General features: G+C 35.8%; 1 protein-coding gene across 3 annotated transcripts in view; it reads left to right on the top strand.

The window, feature by feature from the left end:
• Window positions 1-5,067: 5,067 nt before the first annotated feature.
• The window catches only part of LOC122397522 (BAI1-associated protein 3), a 182,780-nt gene continuing 174,827 nt past the window's right edge, over window positions 5,068-13,020 (top strand). For all 3 annotated transcript variants that reach the window (XM_043396735.1, XM_043396736.1, XM_043396737.1), the window contains exon 1: window positions 5,068-5,251. The gene's annotated coding sequence lies outside the window, so the exon portion shown is untranslated. The remainder of the gene's footprint in view (window positions 5,252-13,020) is intronic.

Raw genomic sequence — 13,020 nt, forward strand, 5'->3', positions numbered from 1 at the left:
TGATATGCGTGTGTCTACATTAGTTTTTCTATCATTTTTCATCAGTTTAATTTTGTGAACCGTAGATGGCCAAATGAAGAACACACTAATGTTCTCCATATTCTCTAGATCGATGATAAAGTTTAAATATGACACATAAGGGGCACTAAATCTTTCGATCGGTCTATCATTTTTTTATAGAGCCAATCCGGAAATTTGTTGATCTCCCCTCTTACGGCTTATGATTGACAAGAAAATAGGAATCATAGGCCTCGAAGCTATTCGTCTTGGTCACGCTATTATAGACGAGGTATTGTATGAAGGGGACAGTTAGTGGATCAATGGATTTTTGTATTACAACTCGGAGGGCTTTGGAGCTTCCTTATAATTTCTCTCACGCGTCAAACGTTATCGATTCGGGGTCGAATAAGATCGATGCGGTGTTAGCGGTGAGAAATGGAACAAATAACTTTAGAAAATAGTATGGATTCTGTCTATTCTAACGGTGTTGAAAAGATTGACAATAAGTTCCTGGTGGAACGGTGCCATGAATTGCAAGGTAACGTAATCGGTTCTATAGTAGTCAATGTTGTTTAAGAGGCCTGGAAAGAAAGTATAGATACGTGTCCTCCATTTTTTTCTGTTCTCGAATTTTTATTTCGAATATTTTTATTCCCGTTAAAAAAACGCCAGGTTCTCCAGAGTCTCTCTATCAAAGCTAAAATTAAAACAAGCAGTGCTTTTACTATATTTCCTTCGAGGTATTCAATTTAAAAAAATTTAAATTTTAATTAAACGTAAAACACCCTTTCGTTGGATATCGACTTTCTATTTGCAAATTTTTTCTTTTCACCGACTGAGGAACGTTATCAAATTTGCGTACAATGTATACGAACTGGTAGATTAACATTTCCTACAAAAAAGTTCAATTCGATCCTTCTCTGTTTCATATACAATTGAAAAAATTCATTTACCATGGTGAAAAACTGCAGTTTGGCCTTCGGTTGTGAAATGTGTGCACGGAGACTCCGAATTCATCTGTTCAAATTCAAATATTATTAGTACTGTCTTTCGTTGAAATTAGAATATTCGTTTTTTAAGATTAATAACTTTTTACTAATGTACAATCTCTAGTTTCATAACTGAATTAGCTCGAAAGTGTTTTCTCGACTGTTTATAGGAATATTATCCTGAAAATTCGAACAAGTGTTTCACAAATTTGTAGTTATTGTTGTAATGCAAATATTAAATTGCTCGCTTTAATTTTCTCTTCGTACGTTTTTTCGTTACCAGTACCTGCACGCGTTAAATAAGACAATGACTTGTAAACAATCAGGAATGGTTAATCCATAAACACTAAATGTGTCGAACAAAAGCTCTGATTGTGCACGGCGCATAGAGCGCGTCAGAAACGATGAAACGAATGCGATATAACGTCGCGGATGATGCAGACGATTCATCGATGCGGATGCTGTCTCGACGATGGGAAATCGGTTGCGATTCGATACCTTCAGGGAGGCTGAATGTGATCCTAATTACATCAGGTTTTACCTACAGTTTAGCTGGAAAATACCTCGACCGGCTCCGGGCGCTTTAATAAACGATCACGTTCCCGTTTCGTAAGCTTCGATGTCAGCAATTTATATTTTCAAGCATTTCTATGAACATATTGCGTTTAATATTCCAACCTCGATACAGAGATATTACATTCCAAATCTTATCGTCGAATATGAATCCAATTTAACGTTTCCTCTCTTAAGTTCAATTTCGAATTAATTAAGATCGTATACAACGCATATTAATAATAATAACGTATTATTTAAAACAAGCGCCTAAGTGAGAGGACCCCGTACAGATCTTATGGAAAATGACCCACGGTTGAATTAACTGAATTTTTTTATTGATATTCATTATGATGAAAAGTTCTGTGGCGTCGCCTCCCATGCTCGCCACCAGAGGGCTCGCGCTCTCACAAGCACTCGACCGACCCCTCTGCTGGCCCCTCCTTTCCTTTACGTATACTATTTTTTGCAATCTGAATGAACACGTGTAGATTAAAAATATTGGTACCTATCAATAAACAGTGATATTAATAATGTGTTTGTTATATCATATAGAAATAGAATATATACAAGAGAGTGGTGTAAAAGGCAAGGTTCAGCAGCCTTTAACACTTTGACTGCCACGTCAGCCATATATGGGTGATAGGATTTACCATTATAATACTAGAGAAATTAATTTTCAAGTTAAGACGTCGAGGGAAATAAATTTGAATAGAACTTGTGAATTTTAACAAGGTTACGTAAATAAGTACTGTAACAAATTTTAGGTTATGTAGCCTACAATGGTTTAAAATCAAAATTTTACTTGTACAAATATTACACGGTTTTGATCTGACAGTGGACGTGTTAAATTTACTAATTCGAAAATGTTTTCGCAAAGTGGACATTGGATCTCGTCAATTTTCCCGAACAACTTTAATTTTCTATTAAATGCAATTCAATTATATAAAAATGAAAATATTTCTTTCAATTCCTTATCAAATGTGCTATTCTTATTAATTCTTATTAATCTTTCAGAACCTAACCAACAGGGCATACGAACAAAGTCTAAAAATTATCCGACATTTTTGGACACCGAAAACCAAGGAGCACGATTATTGGGCAGTGACGCGGAACAACGATCGCATGTAACGCCTCGTTGCATTTTAGCATACTCTCCAGAGAAACCTGAGGATTGGATATTCGAAACATAAAATTCTGGCGAAAGGAGATAAATCATTACATTATTGTAACAATCGTGCAACGAACGGAGTCTAAATTTCATTAAAGGACCCCGCACAGATCTTATGGAAAATGGTGTTACGGTGTGGATGATTAAGTTGTGGAAATACGTCGTTGGAAAAGTTTTATATTTATAACATTCGTACACAATTTTCTAACATTAGACTTTCAATCTTATATTATTGATCAACAAAGACAATGAGACGAAGTCTACACGAATTTAGGTCGAAGAGGTACAAATCGAACATCAATAAGAAAAATAGAAAAAAACGTTTAGCTTTCGGTAAAAAGTAGACATATACGCCAGTGTCATTTTTGGAAAAAAATAATAGACGAAAGCAAATTTTTTTTTCACCAGATTTCAACGTTTGTTTAAATTATAGCATGAAACATAGAAATATTCAATGACTTTGTTATTTTACAATATTCCAAATTAATGTAGCGTTATTTACAATTAGGATTCTTGAAGTTCTCTGGTAGTTTTGTACCAGAACTTCCTCGAGATCATTTTTCAATATACAATTTAAAACGAATGCATGTTTAGTTTTTACGAATTCGTCTGCACAGTGAAATTCGCCATAAAAAATATAAAATTCATCTGTTTGCACTTTTTTACTATTTTTCTCGTAACATGAAATAGATATTTCCTGCATATTTAAAAAAAAAATATTTGTTAATAGAAAATAAATATTGTGTGTATATTTGTGATAATTTTTAAAAAATATTGTAAAAAATTTTTTTAATATTATATGAATGTGCATACAATATTTTGTGCTACTAGGGATAGTATTTGAGATCACACATAATATTATTATTTTACACTAAAGGAATTATAATTTCACCAAAAAATTATAAATTATAATTTCAAAACATCAATTCAAATGTAGCACGTATTCTAATTATCCAATCACGCTACAATTTAGCATAAATGATTTCTCCATCAAGTGTCACAATCTATGGGGGGTGCGTAGAAAAAAGACTAAAAAAAAAATGTTGACCCCTGTTGCTAAGGACCACCCTACTATGCACACTAGTTGCAACAAATGACAATAATCGATTGCATTCATCTCCAATAGCAATACTGCGATAATTGCTTTAACACATTGGCTGCCACGTCATCCATGGGTGATAGGATTTTTACTAAGGAACTAGAACAATTAATTCTCAGGATGAAACGTTAAAATTGAAATTTGAATAGGATTCATGAATTTTCGTAAGGTTACGAAAGTAAATGGTAAGACAAATTTTAAGTTATGTAGTTTACAATTGTCTGAAATCAAAGTTTTGGTCCCGTAAAGAAGTGTACAGTTTTGGTCAGTCATTGTGTTAATGTCACGGTGTTCCAAATTAGTAACGCGTTCCATATTAGGGCAACTGATCCTGCTATCCTAAAATCGAGCTAAAAAAAATCGAAATTCAGGTTCTATTTCGCGCGGGGTACGATCGATGTCGTTCACCCGTTGGGATCCGCCAGAATCCTTCCTTATTACGACACTCGTACGCAGTTAAGGTGGTCCCCGCGGGTGATCACGTTCCAAATCACAATAAAACATCGTCCGGCCCTTCGTCCACACCTTGGCCCCGGTATGAACGCACCCGCAAACGCGCAGGCAAGGTAGCGGCAGGTACAGGCCAGGCGTGCCAGGAGCGTAGGTGAGCTGAAATAGATCGATGGACGTGCTGCGCACGCAAGTGCCTCCGGTTCTAACCCCTGCAGGGGGTAGGGATAGCCCCCGTGCTCCTGGGTAGGGCTGTCGGGGAGACTGAGGGGAACGGTGTCGAAGGGTGGGAGAGAGAGGACGACGGAGAGAAAGGAGGAACGAGGAACGTCAGGGAGAGGAGCCGAAAAGTGGAATTGGGAGAAAGCGGGATCGCGTACGGAGGCGAATGGAATGGAACGCGGAACGGGGTAACCAGAGTCGAGGGACCAACAACGCGGAGGAAGCATCCACGCGAAATAAGATCGGCCTGGCGGCGTACGCGGATGAGGACGAGTCGAGGCTCGATCAGCGCGGCGGAGGTTCTCAGGGAGGAAAGAGATCGTACGGCGTAAATACGACGCCGTGAGGACTAGAATCTGGGGGCTGTCGCGCGTCAGAGGGGGTTGGGAGTCCGTATGGTTGGAGTGGGAGAAGCGGGCCGAGAGAGGGAGACGGAGAAAGGACCAGCCGGGTTATTGGAGTAGGGTGACGGGGTGGGATAGAGAAAGACTGGGGGTAGGGCGACAGAGATAGACTGGCACGCGACGGCATCTCACCTGTTTGCCAACCCGCCAGTCTAGTTTACGCGCCCGGTCATCCGCCGGCTCTACAAGTGGGTATTCCATTGCGACTCTTAGGCGCGCTCGTTCGCCCGCGTACGTTAGACCGCGACGTTTTATCGTGCAACGGGCACGAAACTGTTCCGTCGTCCACTCCGGAGATCTTGGCGAATCTCCGCGGGGCTCGTGCCGTCCGACAGAACACGTACAACGTCCAGCGACGGGAACGGTGAGTAGGTATACCGAAAAGCTGGAAGGACCTTGGACGGAGTTTTAGAACAGGTTCTTTCATCGTTGATCGAGATTTCGCGAACATCGACGATTTATTGTTTCACCGACGCGCACGCGGGCTTTGCGATCGCTGTCTTGTTTATTAAGTATGTTATTTTAAGTGGGGGACAATCTTTATTGCGTCCTGTTACCTCTGTTACCCCCGTGGGTCAGCGCACTTTGGACAGCGTGACAAAAACCTCGGTCGACGATACGGACAATCGTTTCACAAATTTCGAACGGAGACGACTGGTCCGTCACGAGCTTGCCACTCGTGCGTTTCGTTGGCGATTGATAGCGGATCCCGACGATAAAAATTGATGCCCAGCGTCGACGTAAGCCTCTGCCAATCAAACGGTGAGCTCTTTCCGAGCCTTTCGTTCGTCGAGCGCTAAACGTAGCGCGCTGAATTCCATACGCTTTGAAACAGTATCTGCAAAACGAAAGATTTATCATTTATAGCAAGCATAAAGCAAATTTCTGACTAGAAAACAACTAATTTTTGGCGTAACGATTTCAAATTTTATTAAAGATTGTTCGCAAATGGCCAATAAAATAACCAAGATTTTTAAAGTTATAAAGTTACAAATTTTGAGGATAAAAATAATTATAAAAGTTTCCAATATATGAAAATGATCTTAGTGCATATGATAAAGTTTTAGGAAAATATACGTGTTTTTAATTAATTTCACAAATGACCAATTAAATAACCAAGATTTTTAAAGTTATAAAGTTATAAATTTTGGAGATAATAATTATAAAAGTTTCCAATATATAACAATAACCTCAGTGCATATGATAAAGTTTTAGGAAAATATACGTGTTTTTGATTAATTTCTTTACTTCTCGTAGAAGTAGGTAGATCAATTTTCAAAAAATTCTATATCACACTGTCTTCTTAAATTGAAATAAAATCAATTTTTTCACTGCGTTGGTGGAACCAATCAGCTAATGCATCGGTTTAAAGAAAGAATACGACTCAAAATGTAGCAACCTCGTGTACATTTTAAATTTTCTTTTGTGCTGTAAGAAGTCTACTTTGGTAATAGCGACTGATCGATATCCAATTTGTTGAATATCGCGTTAGTTGCTTCATTTAAAAGTACATCGTGAAACAGTATTATCAACAAGTATTATTAACAGTATTATTAACAAATTTGACATACTTTTCTTAATTTTTTTTTAATATGTGAAATTGCAAATTGCAAATTCGAAATGAAATTCAGAAAAAACTAACCAAGGTAACCTGTATCGATAGAGAAGTTTATTTTCTTTCTATATACCAGGAAAATATTTGTTGAACGTTTTTTGTATCACAAATAAAGCGTTTATGTTTTTTGAAAAAAGATTGTTTTCCTCTGCGCTATAAATAATAACGAATTTTTAAAAAATTCTTCTCAGTGTATTCTTTTAATTAATTGCATCGGTGTTTATTATATATATGAAAAAAATTGATGTTTTCAAAAATATTTATGAAGTGGTCTTTCGATAATTTATTCCCTGTGCGTTGAATATAGTACAACTCGTAACATTAAAGAACGTGTTTGTGTACGAAAATCATATTTTTGTCCTGAGAAAAGAAAATGATAACTTTCTAAGTAAATATCACTTGCATTAATATTCTCGTAAAAACTACAAAATTTTTAAACCCCGCATTTGAAATTAATAAATAATTGATAATATACACAATCAAATTTACACATCAATATTTGCCATGTTTCTCAGAAATTTTTTATACAGTACACTCGTTAAAAAAATGAACTATTAAGCTGCTAAAAAATGATGGTCATTATTTCTTTTTCCTCATTCCAGTCGTGATCTCGCGTGCTCGTTATAACCGAGTCCAACCTCGACTCGTTCTACAGCGGTCGCCATATTTTTTGGCCACAATTTCCCGAAAGTGATCTGTAAAACTGTTTTTATTTTTCACGACCTTTAAACTTTGCACCAACAGCGGTAGAAAATATTAAATTTAGCGCGTTTCGCGGTCGAGGAAACGTACGAAAACAGTGTTCACGTTGTGGTGGATGTAAGTGTTCCACTTTGATGGCCGATATCGCGTCAAATGAAATGTGTCGCAGACATCGATGATTCGTGGTTCTGTCACTCCGTGTCACGATGATCAATTTTCGCGGACGTTCGATCAGAGATTCGTATCCTCGCGTTGTTCAGACAGACAACAAGGAACAGACGGTCGATCGAGGAAATTGTCGTCCAGAACTACGATATTTTCGATCGTTTGCGTACAGGATTTCAGGTGACCATCGCCACGAGTGACAACAAGATCGTTTCTGTACGAAAAAATGTATAACAAAATTGTTTCATACGGGGCTTTGTTTCGCTGAAAAAACGACTTCGAACGGCGGACAATATTTTCAACATCCGTTTAATGGAGTTTTCTGTATTTCTCCGACGAATGCCCAATTACTCTTTGAATTTGTTTGAAATTCAAATTTCAAATGAATTCATGCATGCAATTACGTTTCCAACCGTTTCGGACGAAACACACGTTTGATTAGTTCCCATTTATCCGACTTTATTCTTCTAGAAGTTGCAGTGTTCATTTTTGTATGCTCGTCGTAATTACTGGTTTAGTCTTTCGAGTCTGTTTGCTTGAACAGAACCAAAAATAACGATCGAAGCTTAGAAGTTGTTAGAACGTTCATCGAATAAACAAATTTAAGATGCAATTGAGTTCTCACTGACCAAATAGAGGAAAGTTCCTTGAAGTTTTGTTAGTTGATGCTGTAATATAAAGCTCAGAAAATTAAATTCTTTCATTCTTTCCAATTTTTAAGCTGATAAGTATTTTAAGAAAGGTTAATAAGTACTTTTTGGTTGTATCAAACAACACACATTGGAATTACGACGTCGTCGTTTGGATCATTAGGGAGTACAGTCGGGGAAAAACAAGGATAACGAGGAAATCTAAGAATTAGCATCATTTAGCAGAGTATTAAAGTTTAAATAAGTACATTGAATAAATAAAAAGTTTCCAGAATGAGAAAGTAAGTAACTGTGTACATGTAATTTGAGAGAGTATGATATTGTTATTCACAGTTTATTTCTTTTATCCATTGAACGTATTTGAACTTTCATACTCACTCTATTATGTTAATTCTTGGATTTTCTAATTATGATAATGACTAAACCCTTCTGTTTTTATTTGTTATTTACTGTAAACATAAAGGGTTGTTACTTGATACTGCAGAAAATGAAATAAACTAAAGGAAATTAGCAAAAAGGATAGTGTACAAAGAAAAAGAAAATTATAGTAAAAATAGATGTAATAAGATGATGATATACTGGGTGTTCGGTCATCCATGGGAAAAATTTTAATGGGAGATTCTAGAGGCCAAAATGAAACGAAAATTATTAACAAAATTATTGTTAAAAATTATTAATACAATTTGTCCATCTAAATGAATTTTTTTCTCGAAAGTGAGTAGGATTTCGGGAGTGTGTCTATTCATGAAAAATGATTGCAATTGACCACTGTAACTAAAAATAATTTTTCCAGAAGGATTTGAAATTTTTAATTTTGTCGAAAAATTTGTCCACCTACACGAATTTTTTTCTCGAAAGTGTGCAGGATTTCGGGGATATGTGTATTCACCAAAAATGATTGTAATTCACCTCCACAACTGAAAATAATTTTTTTAGAACGATTTGAAATATTTGTTTTTCGCTGAAAAATTTCAGCCGTCGATTTTTCTTAAAAATTCGTTTTCCATTTTTAGTAACTTTGTCTGACACCATATAGAAAAGTTGTCTAATACTTTTTTGTAGGACTCCATGAGCTCTACATCAGAAAAAAGTTTTATTTAAATATATTCACTATCGTAGGAATTATGGCTGTTTGAAAATTGGACTATCTTTATGGGGTTTTTCTCACTTTACGGGGTTGAAGAACGACTTTTCGAATATTCTTGAAATTTCTACATATTCTCGACTAAAATACGCGTAGTTTGCATTTTGGAACATTAAAATCCTCCAATCCGTTCGGAAGTTATGACATTTTAAAGATTCACATGAAATTTCAGGGAAACATATCACGGTATGGTCAGACATAATACAATATTTTCGGAAAGGAATTTTTTTTAGAAGATGTGTAGGATTTCGAGGGCAGATCTATTTACCAAAAATGATTGTAATTGACCCCCGCAACCGAAAATAATTTTTCCAAAAGTATTTGAAATTTTTTAATTTTGTTGAAAAATTTATTCACCCTTCTGAATTTTTGTCTCGAAACTGCTTAGGATTTCGAGGGTGTGTGTATTGACCAAAAAAGATTGTAATTGACCCCTGCAATCAAAAATAATTTTTTTAGAACAATTTGAAACTTTTCAATTTCGTTGAATTTCAGGGGAATCATCATTCATGGTCAGACATTGTATTTTCAGTAATGAATTTTTTCCTCGTAATTGCGTAAGATTTCGGGGGTATGTCTATCCACCAAAAATGATTGTAATTGACCCCTGCAACCGAAAGTAATTTTTTCCGTGAACAATTTGAAATTTTCTATTTTAATTTTTAAACGTTAATAACTTGTTAACGAAGCCTCAATCAAGAAAGTGATATTATTGATTTTCGTCTTATTATGGCCTCTAGAACACCTTGTATTGTGTATCCAAATCAGAACAAATGTTATTAACAATGTAAAAAAATCCTAGTTAGAATTAAATAGATATTACTTACCAAATTTATTGATCCATAAAATACGTTATAAATAATAGTTCAGTATCAAAATTTATAAACACATTATATCTCATTATCGTGTATACTCACAGCAAAAAAGAAACGTGAAAAAATGGAAATAATACTTTTCGTACCGAACAGAAATATAAATAATGTACAGCGACGTCCGTTGAATAAAACAGCAGACGGAGTACCGGATAAATATTCAAAATCGTTTTAGCCGCGAATGAGAAAATGTGTTGCACGAAAAAAGTTTCATTTCATATTTTCGATCCATTATTCTCGCTTAGAAATTGCTACTTATTATCAGTTCCACAGATATTGGACGCTTTGTACACCTCCAAAGCGTTACAATATTTAAGCGTCGTTTTGCGACTCCCATATTTTTTCCGCACGCGTTCCTACGCCCCGGTGGCGATTTTTTTCTGTTTTATCTCGGATTCGAGAGACGGCAGAAATGAAAGGGAAAATCTATAGCCGCGGAGGGATTCTGTTCGCCGAAATAAAAATGGTGTAATCAACCGAAAAGGCACCGAAGGTAATCGCGTGCGTAAAATTATTCCTTGACGGTCGATGAAAAAGTTTTTACCAACGATCCTCGATTTCGAAGGCCGGTGGTTCCAATTTTAGAACACGGCTGTTCGATTTTAAATAGATTATGCCTGATAGGACGATATTACGTGTAAGCGACCGTTCGATTTGCATTACACACTTGCATTACCCATTAAAATGTTTTTCATTGACAAATATACAGTGTGTCGGTGTGATTCTACATGAAAAAACAAATCGAGAATAAAGAATAAAATTATTTCATTTGAGATTTCATCGTCCAGAAAACTATGGCTCGGATAAATAGATGTCGATACAGGCTTTTATTATGTTCTTCGTACTTCTGTACACTCGTGTTGACATAATTGAGCATGTATCATCATTTTATTTGTTGTCTTAGTATGCTATTATCTTCAATTTTGTCTAATCATCCCCATATTTAACACTCCTTGATTCGTATGTATAGGATCATGTTAAAACAAATAAAAGTATAAGAAGAATATTTTTATGCACTCCTCAATTAGAAGCGAGAATCATTTGACATTTGAAGAATTAAAGACGATACATTAGAATCCATTAGTTCATAGAAATCTAATTTAGAAAATTGTATATGTAGCACGATGAGCAATTTTTAACAATTTTTGTATGTATTAAATTAGTTTAATAAGTAAATTGCATGCCTCATTTTCATTTAAATCTATTTTAAATCCATAAACAGAGTACATCATAATAGTAACACAGTACATCATGTTGATACTGATGATATTGGTGCTATTTGTATCGAGATCAATTCACAATTGATTTCCTTGACAAGGAACCCTCAAAAAGAACAAATTTTATTCTTTATTTTCAATTGAGGACATCGAGAAAAATTCGTCACAGGCATTGAAGGATGTTCCAAAAGAAGCTTTCCAGGAATGCACCGTAAAATGGAAACATCGCTGGAACAAGTGTGTGAATAGAGGAGGGGAGTACTTTGAAGGAGATAAATAGTTCGGTTATTTTTTTAACAGACCTCGTATGCTAAATCTCGCGCCTTATATCCTAATGCAAGAAGTCAGCTGCGTTCAATCAGAACCCTTTTCGTTCTGGATTGTTGCGCTGGTACTTCTTGCGTTTCGTGTTCGCGATTTCCCCCAAGTATCGGGGAAACCCCTGGCCCAACGATGAGGACCAGGTCGCGAGATGGCTGTAGCAGGCCCTTTATGGCGGTTATCATGTGATTTAGTTTACATTAACGCTAAAACCATTCAGCTAAAACCATTAATGGCTCGTAGAGTCAATATAAACGCTGAATTGTCGATACCAATGGAACGACATGATTCGCGGCTCAACAACACATGCTGCGTTGTATTATTATTTTAATGTAATTTATTTGTCGTATCAACATTCACGACAGAATTGAAATTAGTTTTACTTAGTTAGCGAGCGGTGGCGAGATTATGAATGCATAACCGGGCATCCACTGTATTACGTGTTTGGGGTTGTACAAAACTCTGTCATCCGCGTTCACCGGTTAAACGAAAATGCTAATTGAGGGCTTTTTGGTTATCTCGCAATCGTTTCGAGGTTTAAGCCGTCTTTCCAACTTGTAATTTCGACGACAGTTGCGACGAGATAACAGCGGTGATTTAAACTTAATTTATTTGTACGCCCGTTTCGCCTCGCCGTCGTCGTTGAATACCAGGTTCAATTAAGGCATTATCCTCAATTAAGAAAAATTCGCGAAACGGTCGCTCGAGGTTTCCTAATTGTTGAATTGCTTTCAATCGTTTGCGTTCTTAATAAAAAAAAGATTTTTACTGTACAATTACATATTAACGATCCCATTGAAATTATTGTTATTATTAACTTTTTTCGATTACTTCGCTTTGGGATATAATATTCTGGATTATTTCGTATTTTGATACACTCGAGTGAGAAATAATTCGTATAATTATATTTAATTATACGTGTTCTCGTTTCAATAGTTTTCCAGTGAACGCCGTTGAATCGTTTTCTTTTTTCAGACCACACGTCGAACGCAATAATATTAATTAATTGAATTAATTAAAGAGTCGATTAAAAGTTTTACGCTATCGCGCGAGTATTAATAATGAGCAATCAATCGATGAGATTTAATTACGCAATAATTCGCGATAACTGGAATAATTTAATGGAAGGAGCGTTTAATGTAGTTATTGTACTCACCCAGATAATTGTAAACAAATCATAATGTAGACAATTATCTGGATTTGAACAACAGCTCCGACATTTTTAACGAAAGTAGCTAAGGGCGCTTAGAATCTTTTAATTTCAAAGTGATGCTTTTAACCACTGAATTACAGAGGCATAATATGAACCTTATTCCGCACATCAAAGTTATCAACTAAGAATTCTGTAAAATTAAAGTTTAATGTGTAAAAAAATTCAGGAGAATATTTTCAAAAATTACTAATTTAAATCTCTCTTAAATTTCAAAGTGATGCTTTTAACCACTGA

The sequence above is a fragment of the Colletes gigas genome, unplaced genomic scaffold, assembly GCF_013123115.1.
Source record: "Colletes gigas isolate AHSC1104 unplaced genomic scaffold, ASM1312311v1 Colletes_gigas_Sc00009, whole genome shotgun sequence".
In the NCBI taxonomy this organism is placed as follows: domain Eukaryota; kingdom Metazoa; phylum Arthropoda; class Insecta; order Hymenoptera; family Colletidae; genus Colletes; species Colletes gigas.